Raw genomic sequence first — 23,683 nt, 5'->3', positions numbered from 1 at the left:
CAAACCCATAGATGACAGTTCATGCTATTCTTTATGCTAAATCTTTTATGCTTAATTGCTTTTTTATTTCAGTTCCATGAGGTAGAAATGGCAGCTGGAAATACTTGACAGTCAAGGCAGATTACTGTAGAATCTGCTGCTATTCTAGAGACATGTTTTACATTTAAACACTAGGGATGGGCGATTTGGCCCTAAAACTCTATCACAATAATTCCTGGTATTTGTTGCGATAACGATAAAAAATGACGATATATCCATAACGCCATCCACCGCTGTTTTTTGCGTCAAGTGATAGTAGCTGCATGTAGTCTAGACCCTCAGAAAAACAAATATTATCAAAAAGTAAAACTTACCCCAAATCAAACAGCTCCTAAAATATACCTACAGTATTTTTGTAAATATAAAATATAAAAGTGAGATTCGACTTCAAAAGGTTGTAGTAAAGAAAAGTTAAATGAACTAAAGCTCAATAAACACATCATGTCATACCTAAAACTGTATATATTCTATTGTTGGGTGGAAACGATCGATCGCATCACGCTGTCAATCACTCTCTCTTGAACTGTGTGAACCTTCTCTTCAACAGAGAACAGAAAAATGCGTATAAAAGAAATCTAATTAAATAATCCATGCTTTTATATGCTCATAAACGTATTTAAAATAACGTAATACAAACTCGCATTTGTACTGTATGTAAACAGGCAGCAGTGCTGTGCGCGCTGTGTCGCTATGAAAGCACATGTGGGCGCGAGCTGCGCACGGGACGCTCCGTTCATCCTGTATATAACAGGCAAGAAATTATATTAAACAATTTGCGCACGCGCGCATAACATCTAACGAATGTTTAAATAAATACTTTTAATACCAAACTAAATGTTGTGGTGTAACGTATTATGACAATCAACGAATACTTAACAAACGAATTAAATAAAACAAAAGTGAAACTAAACATTAACTCGGATACATCTACAGTGCCAACCTAAATGAGATTTAGAGCTCGTCTTTTAGTGCAAACTCTTTCTCAGCTTCACGTCCGCCCTCCGCTATACCCGTTTTCGCTTCACATATGAGCTGTGAATGGGTCTCACAAAGAAACACGTCATCAACTAGAATTTATAGTTTATATCGCGGGAAGACTAATTCCTATCGTGTGGGGAATTTCTACTGGTATATCGCAAACGATATAATATCGCCCATCCCTATTAAAAACCTTCCACTTGCACTTTGTAAAAAAAAAAAATGCACAACATTAAAATGATTTTCACTTAAATTAACAGTTTTTCTTTTTCTGAAACAAACACTCTCGTCATTGCTTTAACAGACTGCTTGAGCCAGAGCTGCTGATGATTTGATAGCATCACCAAGCTACAGTGTTTACACTCTTTAAATAAAAATCAGCCTACAAACGGCATGCTTATCGCGGTCACTGCATATTAAGCTTGGATAGGAGAAAGTGTTTTAATGCTTAAAAAATGTGAAACTATACTTTACTTTTAATGACATATTATTCACATTTAATAAAATGTTTTGCTGTTCGTAAATAAATGACCAACTCTGTGCTGCCAAACAATAAAAGTGAAGCCTCATGCTTTATAACTAATTACTCTCTACACTGCCTGAAGATTTTGCTATAGCTTGTGCTGCAGTTGTATCGTATCAGCAACTATTCAGCATTGACTAAACAACTCAACTATCTGAACTTCAATGAACCCCCACTCCCTGTACACTAATAAGGAGTATAATAACTCACATAATTTACTAAAAAGAAAAAAAGTTTATGAAACATGCATACATTGTCCATTGCATGTTCACAACATGTAGCTTGTTTTGTTTAAATTACTATACAGTAGGGATGTAACAATATTATCGATATCGTGTTATCGCATTAGCAAAATTGTCTCAATGTTATCGTGGTCACATGACTGTATGAAACGATAGGTCTTTCGGGTCTAACATAGAGAATGTTAGAAAAAATAATAGATGTTACCTTTGTCAAGGTCCATCTGGTGCAATTATTTTATTTTATAAAAGGGATTTTTTGGTCATTTGACCCATCTCATACTATAACTCATACCTCTAAGCAACAGTTATGATTAGAGGATCAAGAAAATAGGATGCTTATGGCACGTTTCCAAGTCATCATTTGTCATTTTAAATACCGTACTGTTGACTTTATACCAAGGTATTATCGTACAGTGAGATTTTGATATTGTTATATCCCTATACAGCCATATTTCAAGTATTTTGTTTCTAGGAAAGTCATGGATTGATAGTCTACTGTATATTATTATTTACCCAACATTGATATTTGGCAGCCAGAGTGAGAACTCACTGTGCTACTGTTTATGCTATAATTTCATTTCCATCGGCAAAGAGAGTAAAATGTCATCCATAGTTGACTGTATTAAAATAAACATGAAAACATGACGTTGAAAAGATGTTGGAAGGATGCAGCTTTGTTGTGCCTGCCACGGGCATCACATTGACCTAAATTATGAAGTCAATCTGTAACTGTTATGAATGTCATATTCTTCCAGCAGCTCGGTTGGGCTACAAGTAGAAGTGGTTAAGTAATTGCTGGTTGCCCTATGGAGGAACTAAAGCATGTGCATTTTGCATCTTTATGGTGCTAAAAGGATGTTATGCAGTTTTATTCTGAGGGAGAAACCCCACTGCACACTCTGATCCTTGACCCAATTCTCCAACAGCCAATGAGCGGTAAGCACACTGACGCATCATAAATATTGTGATTCTATTGTAAATTGTGGGATTAAAAAGTTGTTTTCTTGGATTTATTATAGTTTTAAAATCTGCTATATCTGACAATCTTAAATGTATTCTGTTTCCTGTTTACAGCTTAAAATACAAATAAGGCTAATTGCTTTCACTGTGACAAGGTCTCAGGTAGCAACCATGAGCATGCAGAATGAATCAATGCCAAATAATCATAGTCAAGAAAGTTCACAGGATCATAGCCCAGGACCATGGTGAAAAAAACAACTAATGACAGGAATCAATGGAACAAGGGTCAACAACACAGAATAATTACTGCAAGTGATCATTAACTGGCTGAGCACTGAAAGACCAAACAAGCAGAACATCTATAGATAGTATTAACCATATACTTAACATTTACCTGTATGCATTTTAAGGCATATTATGTGCATTTCAATGGCCATCAACACCATGTTGACCTTAGCATTGCTAAGTCCATGCTTTGGGTTAAGCTTCAGATAAGCACATTCTTCAATGTAAATCACTTAACAATGTTAAAGGGATAGTTCACACAAATAAAAAATAAAAATTCTGTCATCATTTACTCACCTTCGAGTTGTTCCAAATCTGAATAAATTTCTTAGTTCTGATGAACACAAAGAAACATATTTGGAAGAATGCTTGTAAACGAACAGTTCTTGGATACCTTACCACAGTAGGAAAATTAATTGATTTTTTTTGTTCTGTTGAACGCAAACAGTTCTGCGGCACTTTGAACTATATTGACATTTTTTTACTATGGTAGTCAATGGTGGCCAAGAAGAACTGTTTGGTTACAAGCATTATTCCAAATATCTTTCTCTGTGTTCATCATGTAAGTTATTTGTATCCCTTCCATCTCTATCACCTGTTCAGTATTGACATAAAGTGAAATATTACTCTGGGCAGGATTATATGATTCACAGACTGGACCTTCTTATTCACTGCATTTCTCTCTTCCCTTTGTCTTTGACAACACCTCTTTAATTATTTATAAAGCTATGGCAATTTACATAAAGTTTAAACCTGCTGATTAGTCGTATTACAGCAGATGCTGACCTATATTAGCCCACAAGACCCCCCCAACCCCCCCCCCACACACGCACACACACACGCACGCACGCACGCACGCACGCACACACACAAAAAAGCAAGGTTATTGCTGCATGCATGGAACAAAACAGCAAGCTCAAGTTGTCACCTTTAACACAGGCATTTATCATATTCAGATACAAGAAACACTACTTACACAGGTATATTATTATAGCATATGTATTCTAAAATTGTAAAAGTAAAAAAAAAAACCAAGTTAACTTCCAACCTGTGTTTGTTTATCGATCTGGCTAGTGTCTAATAATATAACTATTTATATTTTAATCAATTTAAATTAATATGAATTTATATATTTTATTGTATAATAACTGTATTAAATAAACAATTTGTTGAATGGGTTGTGTAACTTTCACAGATAAGTTTAGCCAAGTAACAGTACTTCTACTGGTAAGCCAAAATTCATTTTTGAGGCTTAAGCACATACTTTATTAGCTTTTAGCTAAAGAAGACAATATGTCAATCATAGTTTGATAGATTTTTCTAAACATTGAAAAAGATGGCTTTGTGGTGCCTGACACATTGCCTGCTGTTTGTCCAACCAATGGAAGATGTTGGGAAAGTCTGTTCGAAAATCAACATTAGATGTAAGAGAAATTACATTTACACACAGCTTTAGGCTTCAAACAAACATTGCTAAGACTGAATCACAAACATGTATTTAATTATGTCAGTAAATCAGTATTTGTTGATACAATATGCAGAATAATAGTATACATATAGAGTACAGTACAAAATTAGAAACAAATAACACTAACAATTACGCATCGTCAAATCATCCCCTATTCAAGTCCAATTCATGCCCAGAGCCTTCATATACAGGAGACTGTACCATGTACAAACATCCCTTCAGATCATGGCCACAACAGGAAACCACACAACACATTAATTGCAGGCTTGAACTTCACAGCGCCATTGTGCGGAGCCATAAGGCGGTGATTTGCATTTAAATTGAGACATTAAAATTAAATAATTTAATATCTCTGTTGACTTTAATAGGCTGTTCATTCATATCCAGCTATTATTAGGTGGATATGAAAAAAATTGAAGGTAAACCTGAGTCACCTAATGACTAGTGTTAAAGGACGTAAGCAAGAAACGCTTGTTGTAATTGAAGATTAAAAGGACCTGTCAAACTCTGATGATTTTGTGATGTCATAGTGCAAATTACTACACAAAGAACATAAAGCACATTACATATGAAATATTTCCTTAATTTCTTTAATCTCTAACTTTAATGTCCTTTAACACTAGTCATTAGGTGGTCCTCTTTTCACTCATATACAAGGCTCTTGACAGCAGGCATTGATACAGAAAGAGAGGAACAGCCAGCAGGCTCTCATGCTCTCCTTTCTTTTGCCTACCTCCCGGGCTTTTCTTCCCTGTATATGTGTTGAGCTGTCAGGCAGAATAATATCATCGTTTAACACTGCAGTGTGTGCATATGAATTTTGCAGGGGGGCAAAGCCCAGTCTCACCCTGATGCCGTTCCAGAGGCAGCGGTGGAAATCGTTACAACCTTTAATTGCTTTTGACTTTGGGAGAGAGGGGTTGGCAAGGCAGGCCCATCCTTACAGGTTTCAGGCACAGCACTAGAGAGACAGATGCTGTGAGTCGCAGGCTTGTATTGGCAGTGATGGCTGCTCCCATAGCGTGTTTTTCCAAGGCAAGAAAAAAACAATAAAAAGAAGACTAAATAAATAAATAAAAATCACAACTGCTCTCATAGAAACTTCATGTTTCTCAATAAATCCATTGTACTCCACATGCTTTTTATAAAGTTGTGTGTGCACACATGCATCAGTGGCGATCGGTGCCTCTTCAAGGGAAGCAGGAATTCAAAATACGTGTTCAGCGCTTCACGTGAACCTATGTGCATCACGCATCATGTCAAAATAGGCGCTTGCTGCAGACGCGTCGAAAGGGTTTATGATAAAAGAGACGCTCGCATTCAGAAGACACTGCGTTAACACTTAACTCTGATTACACATGAGACTAAGCGAGTATCTAGGCAACGCGAGCGTCTCTTTTATTAAAAACCCTTTCAACGCGTCTGCAGCAGGCATGTATTTTGACATGACGCGCCACACACATGGCGGGCTAAATACATGTTTTGCCGAGCTTCACGTTACTGCTTCCCCTGAAGAGGAGTCACGGATCGCCACTGATATGCATGCAAGTAAACCCTGACAACCGGGCATGGATTGGTATTTAAAAAAAACAGGTGGGATCCATTTATTTAAATATTATATACCATACCCGCTGCATCAAATATAATGGTAGTACAAAAGTACAATTAAGAAAATTAAACTATTAAAATGATACTAAAATCTTATAGAAGGTTATAAATGTAAGATTTTGCATATATCCATGATAGAGGGAACGGAATAGACTAAAGGCTCCAAATAACAACACACACACATCCAAGTATGCTGCTGTGTAAATAAATAGTATCACAGTTTTACTGAAAGGATTAGATGAACAAAACTCCATCAAGCCTTTGTTTAGAAAAAATTACCCACTAAGACGCAATTCATTTTTAATGAGAGGAGCGGATGGTCATGGAATTTAGAGTTTAAACTCAATCCTATGAATGTAGTAGTGGAGGGCACGGGGAATGTCCCATTTAGTTCCACTCTATGTGACCAATGCATTGATGCACCGCTGCTTAAAGGGATAGATCACCCAAAAATGAAAATTCTGTCATCATTTACTCACCGTCACCCTCATTGTTCCAAACCTGTATAAATTTCTTTGTTCTGCTAAACACAAAGGAAGATATTTTGAAGTAGGGCTGGGCGTTCTTCCCAAAAAAGCAAAATCTTAATAACAAAGAATCTCGATCCACGATCTGAATCGAAATACAGGGCTGTAGCTGTACAACAACTGTTTTGCACATAGCACTGGTGCTACAGAGGTTTAAAGTTTTGTAGCACAGGCCAAACAGTTGTACAGGTAGTCGGGATGGGCAATATTATATCGTTTGCGATATACCGTTAGAAATTCTCCGGACGATAGGAATTAGTCTTCCCGCGATATAAACGATAAATCCTAGTTGATAACGTATTTCTTTGTGAGACCCATTCACAGCTCATATGCGGAGCGAAAACGGGCATAGCGGAGGGCGGACGTGAAGCTGAGAAAGAGTTTTCAGAGTGCACTAAAAGAGGATCTCTAACTCTCGTGAAGGATGGCACTGTAGATGCATCCGAGATAATGTTTAGTTTCACTTTCGTTTTATTTAATTTGTTTGTTAAAGGAGACATCAGATGAAAACCCCACTTTGTCTGTGTTTAAGTGCTATAATCGGGTCCCCGGTGCATCTAGCAACCCAGAAGACGTGAAAAATAAGAACCCAATAAGTTTGTTTTGGTGTGCCTTTCCCTGCAAGCATGTGAGAAATCGAACCTTTCAGATTTCGCTCAGATTGTGACGTCCAAAGCGGATTTTATTATAATGTTACCGCCCCTTAATCTACACAGTTCCACCCATCGCGCTCCGCCATTGTTGTTTTCACAAGCGACAGCGGTGTACGTGACGCCATGGCTGAAGTTCGTGGACAACATGCAATGTAGTCACTGCACAGAGTCCAAACCTAGGAAGAGACAGGAGTGGATTTATTTTATTTTTAGCTGAAATCCATCAGAAACCATAAGTAAAAACCTGCTTGTTTGCGTGAATCACTTCAAGCCGGAGTGCTTTTTCAACCTGGGACAGTACAAGCAGGATTAGCTTCAAAGTTGTTCCTCAAGAGGGATCGAGACCAACTGAACAAGACAAAACTACCGATGTAAGTAATATTTATCAACAGTCTGAATTGACGAAAATGTACTGTATATATAGGAGGTTAACGTTAGCATATGATAGCGAAGGGAGCTAAGTCAGTCACGGGCTAAATAGAACATTCAAAGCCAGTGTTAAACTTACTGTATATATAAGTGCAGATGGACACTTGGAGTTTAGCTGTATGTACAAGTATGTTAATACATTATGTGCGTTAATATGTTTAGCTGCGGCAAGCTGTTTGTTTAGCTAATGAACAGGGGCGAACACTGGGGTTAGTTTCATTTTAAACATCTCAAATCATTCGTGCTTAGGCTGAAAAATCTGTCACAGCAAACTAGCTCTCACATTGTGTGTGTAACATTATAACTTGTCAATGACAAGCGCTAAAATCCATGTAATTCCCCTGAGATCTGCAGTGGATTCTGTGGATTTTAGGTAAGCATACACGCACAACGTAAGCGCATTAGGATGCGCTGTTTGCTGTGACTGATTTTTTTGTCTCTGGACGAATGATTTGAGATGTTTAAAGCCTGGCTCAGACTACAGGAGTTTTAAAATCCGGAAAGATTAAAAATTCTGGTTGCAGCACACACATAAGGAGAATCTTAACAGATTCTCTTATTTAAAATCTTAAACCTGGCTCAGACTACAGGAGTTTTAAAATCCGGAAAGATTAAAAATTCTGGTTGCAGCACACACATAAGGAGAATCTTGACAGATTATTTTATTTAAATTCTTAAACAAGCTCACACTCATCAGTGTACAACTAAATTACACATATTTTACATATCCATAGGATATGCAGTTTTGTAAAAGGAGCTAATAGTAACCGTTTTAATGGGTTTACTATTTTTAGATGTTGACATCACATCTACATTTTAATCTCCTTTTCAAGCATTACAAAAATAGGTTTACCCTTTGTAAACTTGCATTTATGAATGTGAAATGTCCAGATAAGAAAATGTTGGGGCGTAAAGTTGTGTTTATAAATAAGACTAAAGGTAGCAAGTGCAAAAATAAAAATTTAGAAAGTTTGATTGGAAGTTTTTTTATTTCATAATTGCACATAAAAAGACATCCCAAAACACCCAAACTACAGGATAATATTAAGATTATCATACCAGAGGACGCCTCTTAAGTCATCTCACCGGGAAACAGAAGTAAACAAAGGGACATCGCAAAGTTAATTTCACGTGATCTCACCTGGCAACGGTTGTGTAACGTCTTTGTCGCTCTCTGAATGATTCTCTGTCTGTCTGTCCAAAGCCACGGGAACATATTTTGAGCAGGGGGTGCTATAATGCTTTTTGCTAGGGCTGAAGTTATGACTGTGCTTTGGGCGAGCCGCTTAAGTTTAATGTTAATAAATAACGGAAGAAAAAAAATAGTTGCTGCCGAGAATAAAGATAAATGCCAATGTGATTATAAGATACAGCATAAAAACAAACACATAAACGCATGTTATCTGTATGCCTATAGCCAAATAACAATCTGTTGAACGAAACTACAAGCTGCGCGTTAGCAGTTAAATTACCCGGTACATTTAAAACCGACGCGACTTCTCCCCAGCTCTTTTACTTATCTGTGCAGTTGTGGTATGTTTTGGAGGATACATTATATGGACAATCATGCTGTTGCCACAAGTTGTATTTCCATCTCCGCTGTCCAACGTAGGAGCTTTCGCGGTCGACATTTTTAAAGGTCTGTCAGTCACCTCCGTCACCTTGCAGATGTGCCTCTCATTGGCTGTTGCGTACCAACGTCGATCACCCCGATTTAAAATCCTAAATATCAAACATGTTTGATATGATCGGGGCGGCCCCGATTTCTCTCGGAGCAGATCGGGAGGTGTAAGATTCGATCTGTGAACGCCTCACATTACATGATAATCTGGGCCGAATCTCGGACCCGATCGAGGTTCTGGACCCGATTTTTTCAAAGATTCTCGGGAGGGGAAATCGGGGTAAATTCTGGCCGAGAATCCTGTAATCTGAGCCAGGCTTAAGACGAAACTAACCGCAGAGGAATTCAGGAAATATCATTTAGCTAAACCATTGCCATGGCAGAAGGGGGGTGGGGTTCGCTGTAACTCATTATCATTTAAAGAGACATGCCCCAAAACGGGTTGCTGTGAGCATAGCTGTTTTTGACGAGGCAAAAAGGGTTTTGTTTACACAGCCATTGAACGAGAGAGTGATTGACAGCGTGATGCGATTGTTTCCACCCAACATTAGGCTACAGTTTAGGTATGACATGATGTGTCTATAGAGTTTTAATTTAATTCTTTCTTTACTACAACCTTTTGAAGTCGAATGTCACCATTATATTTTATATTAACAAAAATACTGTGGGTACATTTTAGGAGCTTGTTTGATTTGGGGTATTTCTGAGGCTCTAGACTACATGCAGCCACTATCACTAGTAGCAAAAAACAGAGGAGGATGGTGTTATAGTTATATCGTCATTTGTATCGTTATCGCAACAAATACCAGAAAATACCGTGATAGAGTTTTAGGGCCATATCGCCCATCCCTAAGTAGCACAAGTATAAAACATCTGTTATCATCTTTAAAAAACACAAATGCAGATCATCGCATAAATAGACTGATTAACGACAAAGTACATTACTGTTATATACAAATGGATCAATTAGTGCCATATAATTTTCAGTTTACCCATTTTTTATTGTTCCGTGTTGTCCATTTTTTACTATCGATAGTAATATATTTGTCCACATAAAAATACTGTAGTATACTATAGTATTTACTAGGCCTATAGGACACTGCAGTAAAATTCCTAGATAATACAGTGTTTTTGAACCTTACTATAGTAAATATTAAAGTATACTAGAGTTTATCAATTTACAACAAGAATACCACAATTAGCTATATCAAATACTATAGAACACTACACTCAAATTTTTTTCATTCGAGCATTTAGGTTAACCTGTGTTTTATTTTGACGGGTTGTCGTGAAGACGCTCCAACAATAGACACTTGAGTTTCAGTGTTTGTATTTCAGTGACGATAGTTTTTCTCAGACAGCGAAAACAGTTAAATGCACCTGAAATAAACTCTCAGGGCAACTCTGGACATGATATTCATGTGTTTCTGTCCTCATACAGCGAGACACACACAAATCCATGAACGTCACGCATGTAGCATGTTAAACTGTGCTACACATTCACTCATACACGCAGAACTGGCAGATGACAGATTTAAATAGCAGTATTCTGCGTCCGCATCACGGAAATCATAGGGCTATATGAACTCAATGCAGCCCCGAAATGAGTTTCATTCGCAAAATAGACTAAAACTAAATAAATTAGCGGTGCACCTTCGATTAACGTCACACACAAACAAGCACAAGGACAAACACACTTCACACAAACAAGCCGCTCTGTCTAATGCACTTGCAAAACTGTATCGCACGCATGAGACCTCGCAGCACGGCTAGAGTGATTCGAAAGCATTCAGAGTTCTCTGCTCTAGCGTGCTTCAATGTCATACGCCAATGGGTCTGTGCAGCGCTGAATGATGTCGAACACACCTCTTGTTTTAGACGACAGACAAGATCACAATCCTCCTGATTCCATTTAAAAGTGAATTGAGGACGCCTTCAAGATCGATTTAGATTTAAGATCGTCAGATCGCCCACCCCTATTTTGAAGAATGATAGTAACTAAACAGATCTCATTCACCATTTACTGCCATAGTAAGGAAAATAAATACTATCAATGGGGGATGAGATCTGTTTGGTGACAGAATTTTCATTTTTGGGTGAACTATCCCTTTAAATGGGCCACCCTGTCAGAACTTTGTCTGCCTATAAATCTTTATATATTTATGTTGTATATAAATCCAGTTTCAATAGTGACCCTCAAATCGCCTAGCCCAACAGGAAAAGTCTGCACGATATATGGCCGACCCATTCTTCTATAACATCCTGAGTTTGTGTGTCGGGCGACGTCACGGGACACTCCTTACAACCCGCCCGGTGCAGCAGGTAAGATGTTAATCTGGTTTATTTTAATACTAGCATTATCTGCAGAACACGATGGTAAAACAACGCAAGATGAGGTGCACAGGTCTATTCATAGATCACAATTATTCACTGCCAGTGGCCTCTAAAAATAAGACTTTACGCTAAAAGGAGGGAGCAAACAGAGATTATACATCAAGCAGGAGAGGATAGAGTGATGCAGGATGGATTGGCAGATGGATGAATGGAGGGAGGGAAAGGAAACAGGGGAGGTGAGCCAAACTCTGAGCTGGCACAGGTGTTTATCAGCGATGACGAGCGAAGGTCGGGGGAAGAAATGAATCATTGTAACTTACAGGCTAACTTCTGCCTATCGTGCAGCAATTTCCTGATCCCTAGACTTTCTCAGATCTAAAATATATAGAAAAGCAACAAGAAATACAATGCGGACGGTGTTGGACCTAATTTTGTTGCCACTGTTAGTGTTTACTGTATAATTGGTCTTTGGTTCATGTGTTGGTAAATGTTGAACTCCACGAGGAATTACTAATTTTACATAGCTGAGCTTATTCAAATATCTTTTTAACTCATGGACTTAATAGACTAAACTAGGATAAGGAATGTGAGAGTCTTTTATTGTAACTGTTATTATTATACAGCCTCATGTTTGATTTGTTTTCTTTAAAGTGATTGTTCACCCAAAACCTGTATGACTTCCTTTCTTCTGCAGAACACAAAAGAAGATATTTTGAAGAATGTTGGTAACTGAACAACGGCGGTACCAATTGCCTTTCATTGGTTTTGTGTCATACAACAGAAGTAAAAGTGTACTCATCATGCAATTCCTTGGCATGTTTATTAAATGTTCTGCCTAATCTGATTATGTTTCATTTCAGCAACCAATAGTTAGTAGCAATATCAATAATCATAGTTCTTTCTGTTCCGTCTAACACATTTTACCATAATAATCTTAATCCATTCTGAGAATTAAACAGATTTTCCTCCAAAGCAGCACAGAAAATAGTCAGCAGATTTTGTCTGTAAAAATACAATCAAATGGTATAAAAAGATTTCTAATGTACTCGCCATTCTGTTTAGACACGTTTTCCAAGCATACAATTTTACTGTTGAATTACTGTAAAATTCTACCAAATTAATATTATTCCTGTTACTAAAGAAATAGTAGTAAAGAAGCACGCCATTAAACATTCCTTTCAGGCATAGTCTAAAATGAAACATGACAGCATTTCAGAAGATATTCTGCTACCCTCAAAGAAAAATACCACCTGTGTCTGTTCTCTGTAAAAGCTGACACGTCTGAGATAAAAACAACAACACTTTTTCATTCCCTCGCATGCCAGACAAGTCAACACAACACACTTTCTGGTTTTATTTGACCTGCTTTTTATCACATCTCATTTTTACCATGTAACCATATTTCCAAGTTATGGTCACTTTTCCACCCAAAGCCTTCACAGTCACATGGTGTCACAAACATCCCAAAGCCTGCATCATCTCTATCTCCTGCTGCTGTTCTCTGAGGACAGCTGGGCTTTGTTCTTCCCACCAGCACCGGCAGGTTCTCCCCCTCAATCCTTTCACTCCCCACATACACACTGACAGCCTATTCATTCCTCGTCATCTCACACCGCGCACCACCGTGACACTTACACCCAACGCTAGGATGGGATTTTGAAAAGACCCTCTTTCGAGTGATAGAGAGAATCATTTAATCCAATCCCTGAAGAGCAAAAAATTGTGTTTATTTTGATTCCGGCTTTCTCCTCCCTCTCCATGCGGTCTGATTTGATAACTCCATGACAGGATCCCTCCCATCCACTGACTTATTACACCTGATGCATGCTGGGAAGAAGAGGTGGAGACACGTTGTGTGACAGTCACAGAGCAGAACAGCCTGCGAAATACGGCTTATACCTGTAAAATGACTGTTCAGCCTTGATTCAGTACAATGGCCTCGGTTCAAGACGCCTGAATGACTTCTATTCTAAAAAAATCATCCTGCCCAAATGTATTCTTGTATCAGCTTTTGAGGATGAGGAGGATTTTGCAGATGTTTTTCTCCTCGGCGGTCTGTGACCTGGGAAACCAATTTTGGACGAGAAAGTTTACAAGATCTACCTTCCTACAAATGGAATGGAACACCAGAGTAAAGAGAGAGAGAACTAAAACAAAAATAAGGCACAATGCACACCTTTGGTCATGGCAGAATTTTCAATTTCATTGATTTCTCTGTGAGGTCGGAACCATGTAGTGAGCTGTAAAGTACAGTACTCGTCTCGCTGCACACCAGATCAAACAAAGTGCAGACCGAATCCCTCAATTACAAATGTGTCTTCCTTTAGAGTCGACAAAGAAAGACTGGCTGCGTCCAGGGTCATCCGAGGGCTGAATAACAGACTACCACACTCTCCCTTCAGCTTTCTGTTTTCGTGAGGCAGACACCAATTAACAAACAGGCTTTGCAATGTTTTCCTTGCCGAGCCAAATTTATACTTTATTTACACTCTGGTGTACATGACACCCCCGCGGTGCAGGGGGGCCCTTGCCATATGCAGTGTTAGGAGCCAATTATATTATGGAGTACATTTGAATATCAAGAGCTGTTTTGACACGGCATAGATGATGCTTCTAAAGTATGCAGTGGGGGTCTAAATTAATTTAGCAAAAATAAACCACATGCACAAATGCTGACTAAAGATTTGCATGCACAACGATCGGACAACAATTTGGATTTGGTTCTTATACTGTACAGGTCTCAGTCAAATGGGTCGACTATAACCCATCACATCTGCCAAAAAGATCAGCAAATAAGTGCCTAAACTTCACTTTACCTATACTGTTTCACCTAACAAAATATGCCTACATGATGTCATTACTTATTGGCGGAGCATGTTTTGCTGTACACATTGCTAGAATAAAATGAGCTTGGACATTACAAGCATACTGTAAGACAGCTAAAAGGATAAATAGATTACATTTTGATTATTAGTGTATTACAATGCAGTCATTCTAACCGTATCATAAAATTCTGAGTCTGATGATCTACAAATACAAACGCACCCCAAACTCATCACATGTTGTGGTCTCATATGTACTGTATATAATATTCCAAACAGGGTGATATAAATGAGTAGCAGATATCTGTAATCACACAAGGGTGTCTGACAAATCATACAAAGTCATGCTGAGGAAATGTTTCTACACAAGTCATTCCACCTGGATTCACATCTCCCCCTAGTGGTCACATTGACTGCTGCAGAGCCGTTTTAACAGAGACTCACTGCATGATACCCTGATCTTCAGAGCGAGGCTTCAGTAAACTAGACCGTATGAAAGTATGAAATGAATCCAATGACATGATGTGTCAATTAATTAGTCAATAATATATAAGAGAATGTAAGCATATAGGACAAAATATTTCAGACTGCAATACTTGCATACAGGTATTGTATGCATTTTTTTGCATTGTACTGTTTCACCATGCCATCTGTGTCGTAGGCGGTCTGACTGATTTGGCAAAAACGCCTTTCCAGCTACCCGAAGACAACATGGCACTGTATGCTGAATCAGTTTTAATGGGTGTATAGTACCAGTCTCATGCTGTATTGAATAATTATAGTAAATCTATCACAGCACACTACCTAGTACTTACACATGAATGTTGGCTTCAGAATATATGCTACCTTAAAGGGGTCATGCAATGGTGTTTCATGCATTCTGACTCATTTACAATGTTAAACGTGCTGTCTTCTCATGCTTGACATGGTCAACGTGTCAAAAAACGAGTTGGACGTATGACGTAGTATTTCTGTGCTCGATACACTCCCCAGGTGTTCGTATAGGTTTCAGAAATTTTTTTTCGAACATGAAAATCTGTTTCGTAACAACTTTTCTCAGTCCCTTATTGGGCAATTCTCGGCAAGGCGAAAGAAATAGGCCATTCATGCATCAACCGACGAGCGAGACCCGCTTACCATCAAGATTGGCTGAGCTGTGGCCTGCAGCTGCAGCTCATTACTCTTGCTATAGTGAGAGGTGTGTGTTTGTTTATTCACTGCATTTTAGTGACATAACTGTCATACACAATTTAAAACAGACCCTAGATCAGAGATAGAAGGATGGAAAAGGCTTAAGATGTGGTGCAGAAAAGCACAACAGCAAAAGATCTACAAGCCATATCCCAGAGTTGGATCTATCAATGTTATATATAACGCTGGATTTGAAGATCGTTTGAAACTGATAGATGGCGTGGTCCCAGCGCTAAAAGATGCCGGACATGAACTGCACGCGGTGAGTGAAACTGAGTCATATGCAGGGCTGCACAATCATTTATCGCGATACCACTAAATCCTATTGTAATCGAGCTGGCTGCGATATGCAATGTGTCGATATTTTTTTTAATGCGTAGCTTGTCCGTGAAGCACGTTTCTGGGATCAGTAGGAAATGCTGCTCGATCTACAAGCAGTGCGAGTTATATAGTCGCTTATAACGTGCATTTAAAAAAGCAACACCCGTCAAACATGATCATTATAAATATTCTTTATTATCATAAAAATACCTGATGAGACTTGAGTAACAGTGATAAAAAGATGACCATAGGCTTTCCTAGATTCTAGGTGTTATGGTCTTCTTCTGCAGTGCGTATTTGGAGTTTCCGCACGAGCGCGCCCTCTGGCTTTCGGATGCAGCAGCATTTTCCCGTACTTCACTCAAAAGCTGTGCATAAATCACGTGATATTTATCGTCGGTTTATCGTGACAGCCCTAGTCATATGTCTGTGTTTTGTTGGCAATGGGTGCGCATGTGCTTTAGTTCCGCCCCCCGCACACGCCGTATGTTTTCGGGAAATAATCGTACAGCCGTATCTGTCTTTTATAAATGTGATCAAAATAAGACTCTACGGATATTTGAAGGGTGCAATACTATTCTGTAAGGACTCAAGATTAACATGAGACATGCAGAAACTGTCCGAGTTATGGCCACTTTAAAGATATGCATAGGAAGATCAACATATAAATGCTTACACTGTTTGAGGGTAAAATACATATAAATTATGAAATTTATGTAAAAAATGTGTTACTAACTAATACAGAAATACTTCTCACTAGTGAAAAAACAGATAGCGACCTACATCATGTCTGCCTGAATGAATGTATGATATCAGATGTTTTTTTCATTCACAAGAAGGAACACGGCAAACAAATCAATATTGTGAAAGGAGGGGGAGGACAAAAGAGTAAAATAAATAAATAATACGTTTCACTCCAAATATACTGCAAGTTGAAACTGCTCTGCCTGCTGAGGAAACAGAAGGTGAGTTGGCGAACTTCAGCTTAGCATTGGAAAAAACAGTAGAGAAGAAAAATGGAAGCAAGAGTCTCACAGACAGCGTTCACTACCAATGCAGCTGTTCAGGTATTCTGCCAATGACACATAAAGCCCTGACTTCCAACACAAAGCTCTGCAGCTGTACAACTCCCCAGCACACTGTCGCTGGGATTTATTCATATTCCTCTTTATTCTGGATATTCATAGGGACAATGGCCATGCCAAAATATCGGCCAAAAAATATATATACTATTTGCAAAAGTATCAAATATATATATATTTTACTACTGATTATTGTTGGTTAAAAATATGTGCGTTTTCAATGGGCATTTAGAAGGCATGGGATAGATGGATGACAGACAGACAGACAGACAGATATAATTTTGACTGATGAAACAATAACTGTAACTTGCGTTAAGTCTATCGCTGGCCTCTAATTTCCCTGCACTTCAGTCTCCATGGAAATTTCACTGCATTCTAATGCTGCAAGCCAATGATGGATGACTAATTTGTCCAGGTTACTTGGAAACTCCAGAGACGCATGTCATATGAAAATGTCTGTGGAACAAAGTTGGGTTTCTTGGATACAGTGTTAGGAATTTCTGGTGCTTTTGTTTTCCTCCGTTCAGGAATCATACACATTTATCCACACCGCACATGAGACTCTCCAATATCCACAGACAATCCAGTGGTTCTGGGTTTGTTGTGACCTTATGATAAGGAAATGAGTCATTACAGTATGGCTTCTTACATAAAAGAACACTTGACAGTTACCCTCAAATTGTTCAGTTCAGAGGGTCAATAAAATGGTGACCAACATGTTGACTTAATTGGTCAAATCAATCATATATTTTTAATTAAATAGGAATCAAAATATTAAAAGACATTATTCTATAACCACATTTAAAATTAATTACTGGGCATATCTAAAAACAAACACCACCGGCACCTCCTATCTCGGCCCAGATATCGCGTGCAAATGTAATCATTCCCATAAACATATACATGCAGCTAACAACAACATGACGCCGTAGCCCGAAACTAACCCCTACGTTGCTCGCTCAATACACCCCTGACAAAATAATACCAGCAAAAAAAAAACGTCCATGGCTAACGCAAGAGGGTAAGGAAAGAAATGGCTACACAAAGACTCCATCATCCCAATCAACATCACACCTAGATATCAATCTGCAGGTATTCTCAATGCACGTCTATACATATCCATTCCTTTTTTACATACTATACGATTTTGTATTAGTTAAACTTAATATCAGATCATGGTTTTTAAATAAACCATATTCAATGTTTGCGAGGAGTGCAAACACATCCTAAATCAAAACGCAGCGTCATACCTTCAATAAAATTGCGTTCCACGCATAAATCCCAACAGTATCCATGCAGAGCGTTCCACTGTGAAAAAGTTGTGTGAGTAGAAGTGATACTGATAGTTTTTGTTGTTTACGTTACAAATTATGCACGTTTTTGTTGCTACGTTTTGACGTCAAGGAACCGCTGAGTCAGCTTTGAACCGGTTCATAGAAACCAGTTGTCCAAAAGAACCGATTCGCCGAAATGAACTTTAATCCGAAGTGTTTGGAACCCTGTTTAGAATTTTAATTAAAAGGGAACGTCATTGTGCTCTAATCACTCCGAAGAGCAGACCGCTTTTCCACAGTTGCTTTTATACATGAATTTAAATTTTGTTAAAGCACTTAAATAGAGACTATTTGTGTAGTAATATTTTTTTATTTCAGCTTCTGTCACTTGAGACGTGATAGAAAAACGTTAAAATATGTAAATAAGTGAGTTCATTTTTTATGTAACAACTTCAAAATATCCCATTTTGAAAAATTAATTATGAACACTCATGAGTAGACACCAGTGCCATCTAATGGCTCTAAAATGCCGTAGGTATTCATCCTGTAATTTTTTGAGCCTTTAAAGCCCCAGTGAAAATGAAAGTGTTTTTCCTTTTATTAAAAAATAAGTTAGCCCTAAGGACGTCAATAAACTGATATGCTCCTACCCGCTGACAAAATTCCCATTTAGAAGATATAAGTGTTCAAAACTGACTGTCTGGCACCTGTGCTCAAAAAATCTAGAAATTCCATGACATCACGCTACACTATGGAATGATTTTGCGGACTAAAATTAAAAAGGAATTGCAAACTGCATTTGCAAATGCGTTTTCTATTTATTCCTGTAAAAATTGTGACATAATTCAAATGCAAATGCAAAACATTTGCATTTGCGCGAACACACAATGTCCGCCAAATATCAAAAGGATAAGCAAAGTCTATTTGCAATTGAATGACCTCTGTCTTACGAGTTACGACCCTGCCATATTTAAATCGAAATGGCAATTCCCCATATGCTATTTCACTTCCTCTGGCGTCGCGTATTAAGCCTGCCAAAACTCAAATGAAATCGCAGATCCCTTTGCATTTGCGTTTCATCTGACTTGTACAGAAACCTGTCAATTAATGGCGGGGGTGGGCTTATTCAATGGGGCGTGTTTGTATCGGGATGTGTATCGGAGGAAACGCAAATGCAAAGGGATTTGCGATTTAATTTCAGTTTTGGCAGGCTTAATACGCGACGCCAGAGGAAGTGAAATAGCATATGGGGAATTGATATTGCGATTTAAATATGGCAGGGTCGTAACTCGTAAAACAGAGGTAACTCATTTGCAAATTGACTTTGCTTTTCCTTTTGAAATTTGACAGACATTGTACGTTCGGGTAAATGCAAATGAAAATGGTTTGCATTTGCATTTGAATTATGTCACAATTTTGACACAAACAAATAGAAAACGCATTTGCAAATGCAGTTTGCAATTCCTTTTTAATTTAGTCCGCAGAATCACTCCATACTACGACCTCTCGTCAAATCCAATCCGCTTTAGAATCCGAAGAGTCCCGCCCCCTTCACTATGAGAGCTGCAGAAGCGGCGCCTCGAATCAGCCAGTTGTTCGACCATTTACTATGTCCTACGTGGGAATGACGCATAATGCACTAGATGGGAGATGAAGGATGATCCAGACAGTGTAAACTATAAGGTCTTATTTCACGTTAGTGCCACTCGAGCTGTCCTCCAGTTCAGAGACATGGCACAGATCTGATCATCCGTGCTAATCACTGAGAAAACAAAACATATCTGTCCCGTTTCAAGTCTACACAGACTATTGAATGTTAAGGCTCTATGGATGAGATCGGATATCGCAGCCTTGATGGGTAAAGGAGAAGACAAACGCCAGTGTCACTCACCAACGTAAATAGCAAGCTTCAAATGACACATCACTGTTTTACTAATCTTCCTATTCTTTTCGATAGACTTTTACACCACTGTGGCTATAATGCTGATAAATGCGGCTTTTCCAGGCTGGATGTGTGCCGTAAACGAAACGCTATTGGTTTTTTAAAAAGGGGCGGGGTCACTTGATGTCTCGCACTCTCTGCATTTTTCAGTTCAACACATCAAATAATGCTGCGCATTCCAAGGCATTGCAGTGGGGCTTTAAGTGGAGTGGGAAATTTTATAAACACGAGTTCCGTTCACCTGAGCTCGCCATCAATGTAGTGGGCATATTTAGGAGTTGCACATCGAGAGTTGTGACATCGTCATGTTCAGATTTACCAAGTAGGCATTGCGCTTATTGATTCACAGATTTTGTTTATTTTTGCAGCGTTGGCCTTGCAAAATGATTTTTCAATGATCAGTAGTTGCAGACTTACCAGTAACCAATTAATTGCTAATTTTACCCATATACAATATATAAATCAGTAGATGATTGTATCATATGAAATAAATATTCATAGCTAGTCACTATTGATTCAAAAGATGAAAACTTTTTTATCTTTCTCAAAGTGAAATAAAATGTAACCCAAGTGGTTGTCCTTCAGGATTGAGAACAGCGTCAGCATATTAATACTTAAAAATGGATAGTGAACTCACATTTTGTCTGAAAAGTGTGATATTTTGAGAATGCGTCAGAAATGCACACAAATACAAACTCTTGTGTACTTTTTATAATTGTAAGGCATAGTCTGTACGTATGGATCCTCTGTTACCCTCAACCTTGAGCCACTTCTTTAGTCTTTTTTTGGCCTTGGCATTTTAAGGCTGTTGATGGGTGTTTTTGTATAGCCTCAGACCTCAAACTCTCTGACCTCCAGTAACTAACCACCCATATTAAAATTCTTCCTTAATATTGTACATACCACATGCTTTCCATAATAAACTGAACAGGGTTTTATTCGGTTTAGACATCAGTACTGAACATTCGCTTTGCTGAGCTGAATTTGTTCTGACCTCGCAAAAGCTCGCAGGTAAAGCCTAACGTTTCAGTGCGCAAGCTTCTACACGCAGATCTTTTAATATTATTGGCTATTTTTGTACTTGTTCCCCGTTTAAGAAAACATGAAAGAAACAGAATAAATAAAATTGTTTCTCATATTGGCTGCTGTGTCAATGAAGTGCTGCGTTTGTAAATCCGCAATGATAAAGCGTCTGCTGCATTAGGCTAATAAATATATTGACGTTGTTCTAAAGTCATAGGCCATCACAAACGCACTCTACACATTTTTCTGTTGTTTCATCTAGTGCACACTTTCAGTTGACTTGCTGTAAATGCAAGGGAAGTTTGGTCTGTACACACATGAAGCTTCAGATCTTATGTAACGTTAAGGGTCGGGTATACTTGACTCTCCGCATCCGTCTTGCGCACAAATGCGTCCGAACAGCTTCTTGAGCATACTCAATCGCGGATATACGCGGATAGACGAGTTCGACACATGCGCAGTATGTGACCGAGTGGACTTGGCTGATTCAACATTTTTTCATGCATACGCTGTTGTAAGGGGCGAGTAAAGTCCGGCCGTCCGCACGCCGCCCGCATGATGATCATTTTTGGTCATCAGGAGGGTCTGTGGTCATCCATAGGGGATGTTGAAGCCCAATTTTTGAGACCGCGTGGATGAAACGCTTACAACAGCATGTGTGAAAAAATTGAATCGGCCGAGTCCACTCAGTGACGTACTGTGCATGTGTCGAACGTGTTTGTGCATGAGATGGACGAGGACGTCGAAAGTCAAGTATACCTGGCGCTGTACGCGTTTCATCTGCGCGGTCTCAAAAATTGGGCTGCACGCAGATGGGGTGTGCAGACGACTGCGGAGTCAGACCCTACTGATGACAAAGATTGCACGACTATTCTCGCCTCTTCAGGCAGCTGTAGAGATCCACCTGCTGCTCTTTTACTGCATAGCCCCGATATCACCGACCTCACACTTTAAAATAGTTTTATTTTAGTTTAGTAGTTGTTGCTCTTGTGCAATAGATAAACAACAGTTTATTTACTACATATACTATATACTATATGCTATATATTTAGAGGCTATTTTGCGTCCCACCATTCTCCCGCAGCCCACACTCATCAAATCTTGTTGCAAAACATTTCCTAGCTCTTATTTTATGTATTAATGACATTGTTGATGCAACTTTTATCACATAATAGTCGACCTCGAAAAATCGAAGGTCGTTCAACCCCTAATATAGAGAGAGACAGACTGGTGATTTTTGCGTACGTGTGCTTTAAGCTGTTACGATATTTTTTCTTAAGTTTAAAATAAATTTTAGAATGAAAGTTTTAGTGAATCATGATTTGTTCGTTAAAACCTTCATACGCAGGTTTCACACACAAATTTGTGTATGCATGCTTAGTGAATGAGACCCATTATTCCTTTGCAGACTATAGCTGATGCAAGAATTCTCTCAGAGACAGAAAAAAAACTGAAAAGCTTAATCATGGATACAGCATCACAACATATTTGTCACAGTGAATTTTATATACAAGATATAAAGCAAAAAGACAGAGTAAACATTTCAGTTGATTTGTGATTAGAAAATTTTAGTCTGTTATTTCTGCTCAGATGTGCCACATTCAAGGTCACTGTAAAATGCACATATACTGCCATTGAACACCTGTGATCACACATTTTAAATGTGCCAAGTCGCTCTATAGCTTTGCAAACAAATAGCCTATCATTATAACCCTGCTTCATGCTTTGCCTAAAACATCTCTTACATTTCACTCAACGGACAACGTAAATTGGCTTGTTGCTGTTCATTGTAGTCCTACAGCAAGATGGTTCCTGGTTTGAGTCCCAGCCCTGTATGTCCTCCTTGTGTTAGCGTGAGTTTCCTCCTGATTCTACGGTTTCCACCCACATTCGGAAGACCTGCAGATTGGGTGAATTGGAGATAATGAATTGCCTTTAGGTGTGTGAGAGAGAGTGTAAATGTGGATGAAACTGTGGACATTACTAAATAATGGTTCTTGTCATTTATATATCCATAGTAGCTGCGGCATGGTGTTAAAAAGGAAAGGTAAAAAACGTGCAAGTAGCAGACAAGTTATAAAGGTATATTTTTTCTCTGACAATAAAACAGGCAATGCATAGACTGGAAAGCGGTCTAGAACAGCATACTGTATGTGAGTATTCCTAGCCAAAAGCCTTGTGAAGTCATACTGTATGCTCTAGCTCCATTCCTTTTTTTTCCATTTCCCTTTTCCCTGCTTGTAAGAGAAAAAAACACTCCTTGCTTCAGGTAAAAATCACCCAACTCAACTTCCTGCTTTTCATCCAGTCATACACTCTGGTTTGGAACGCTACAAACACAAACAACTATGCAAACAGTGA

The sequence above is a fragment of the Triplophysa rosa genome, linkage group LG5, assembly GCF_024868665.1.
Source record: "Triplophysa rosa linkage group LG5, Trosa_1v2, whole genome shotgun sequence".
Lineage (NCBI taxonomy): Eukaryota > Metazoa > Chordata > Actinopteri > Cypriniformes > Nemacheilidae > Triplophysa > Triplophysa rosa.
Note: the sequence above shows the minus strand (reverse complement) of the source record.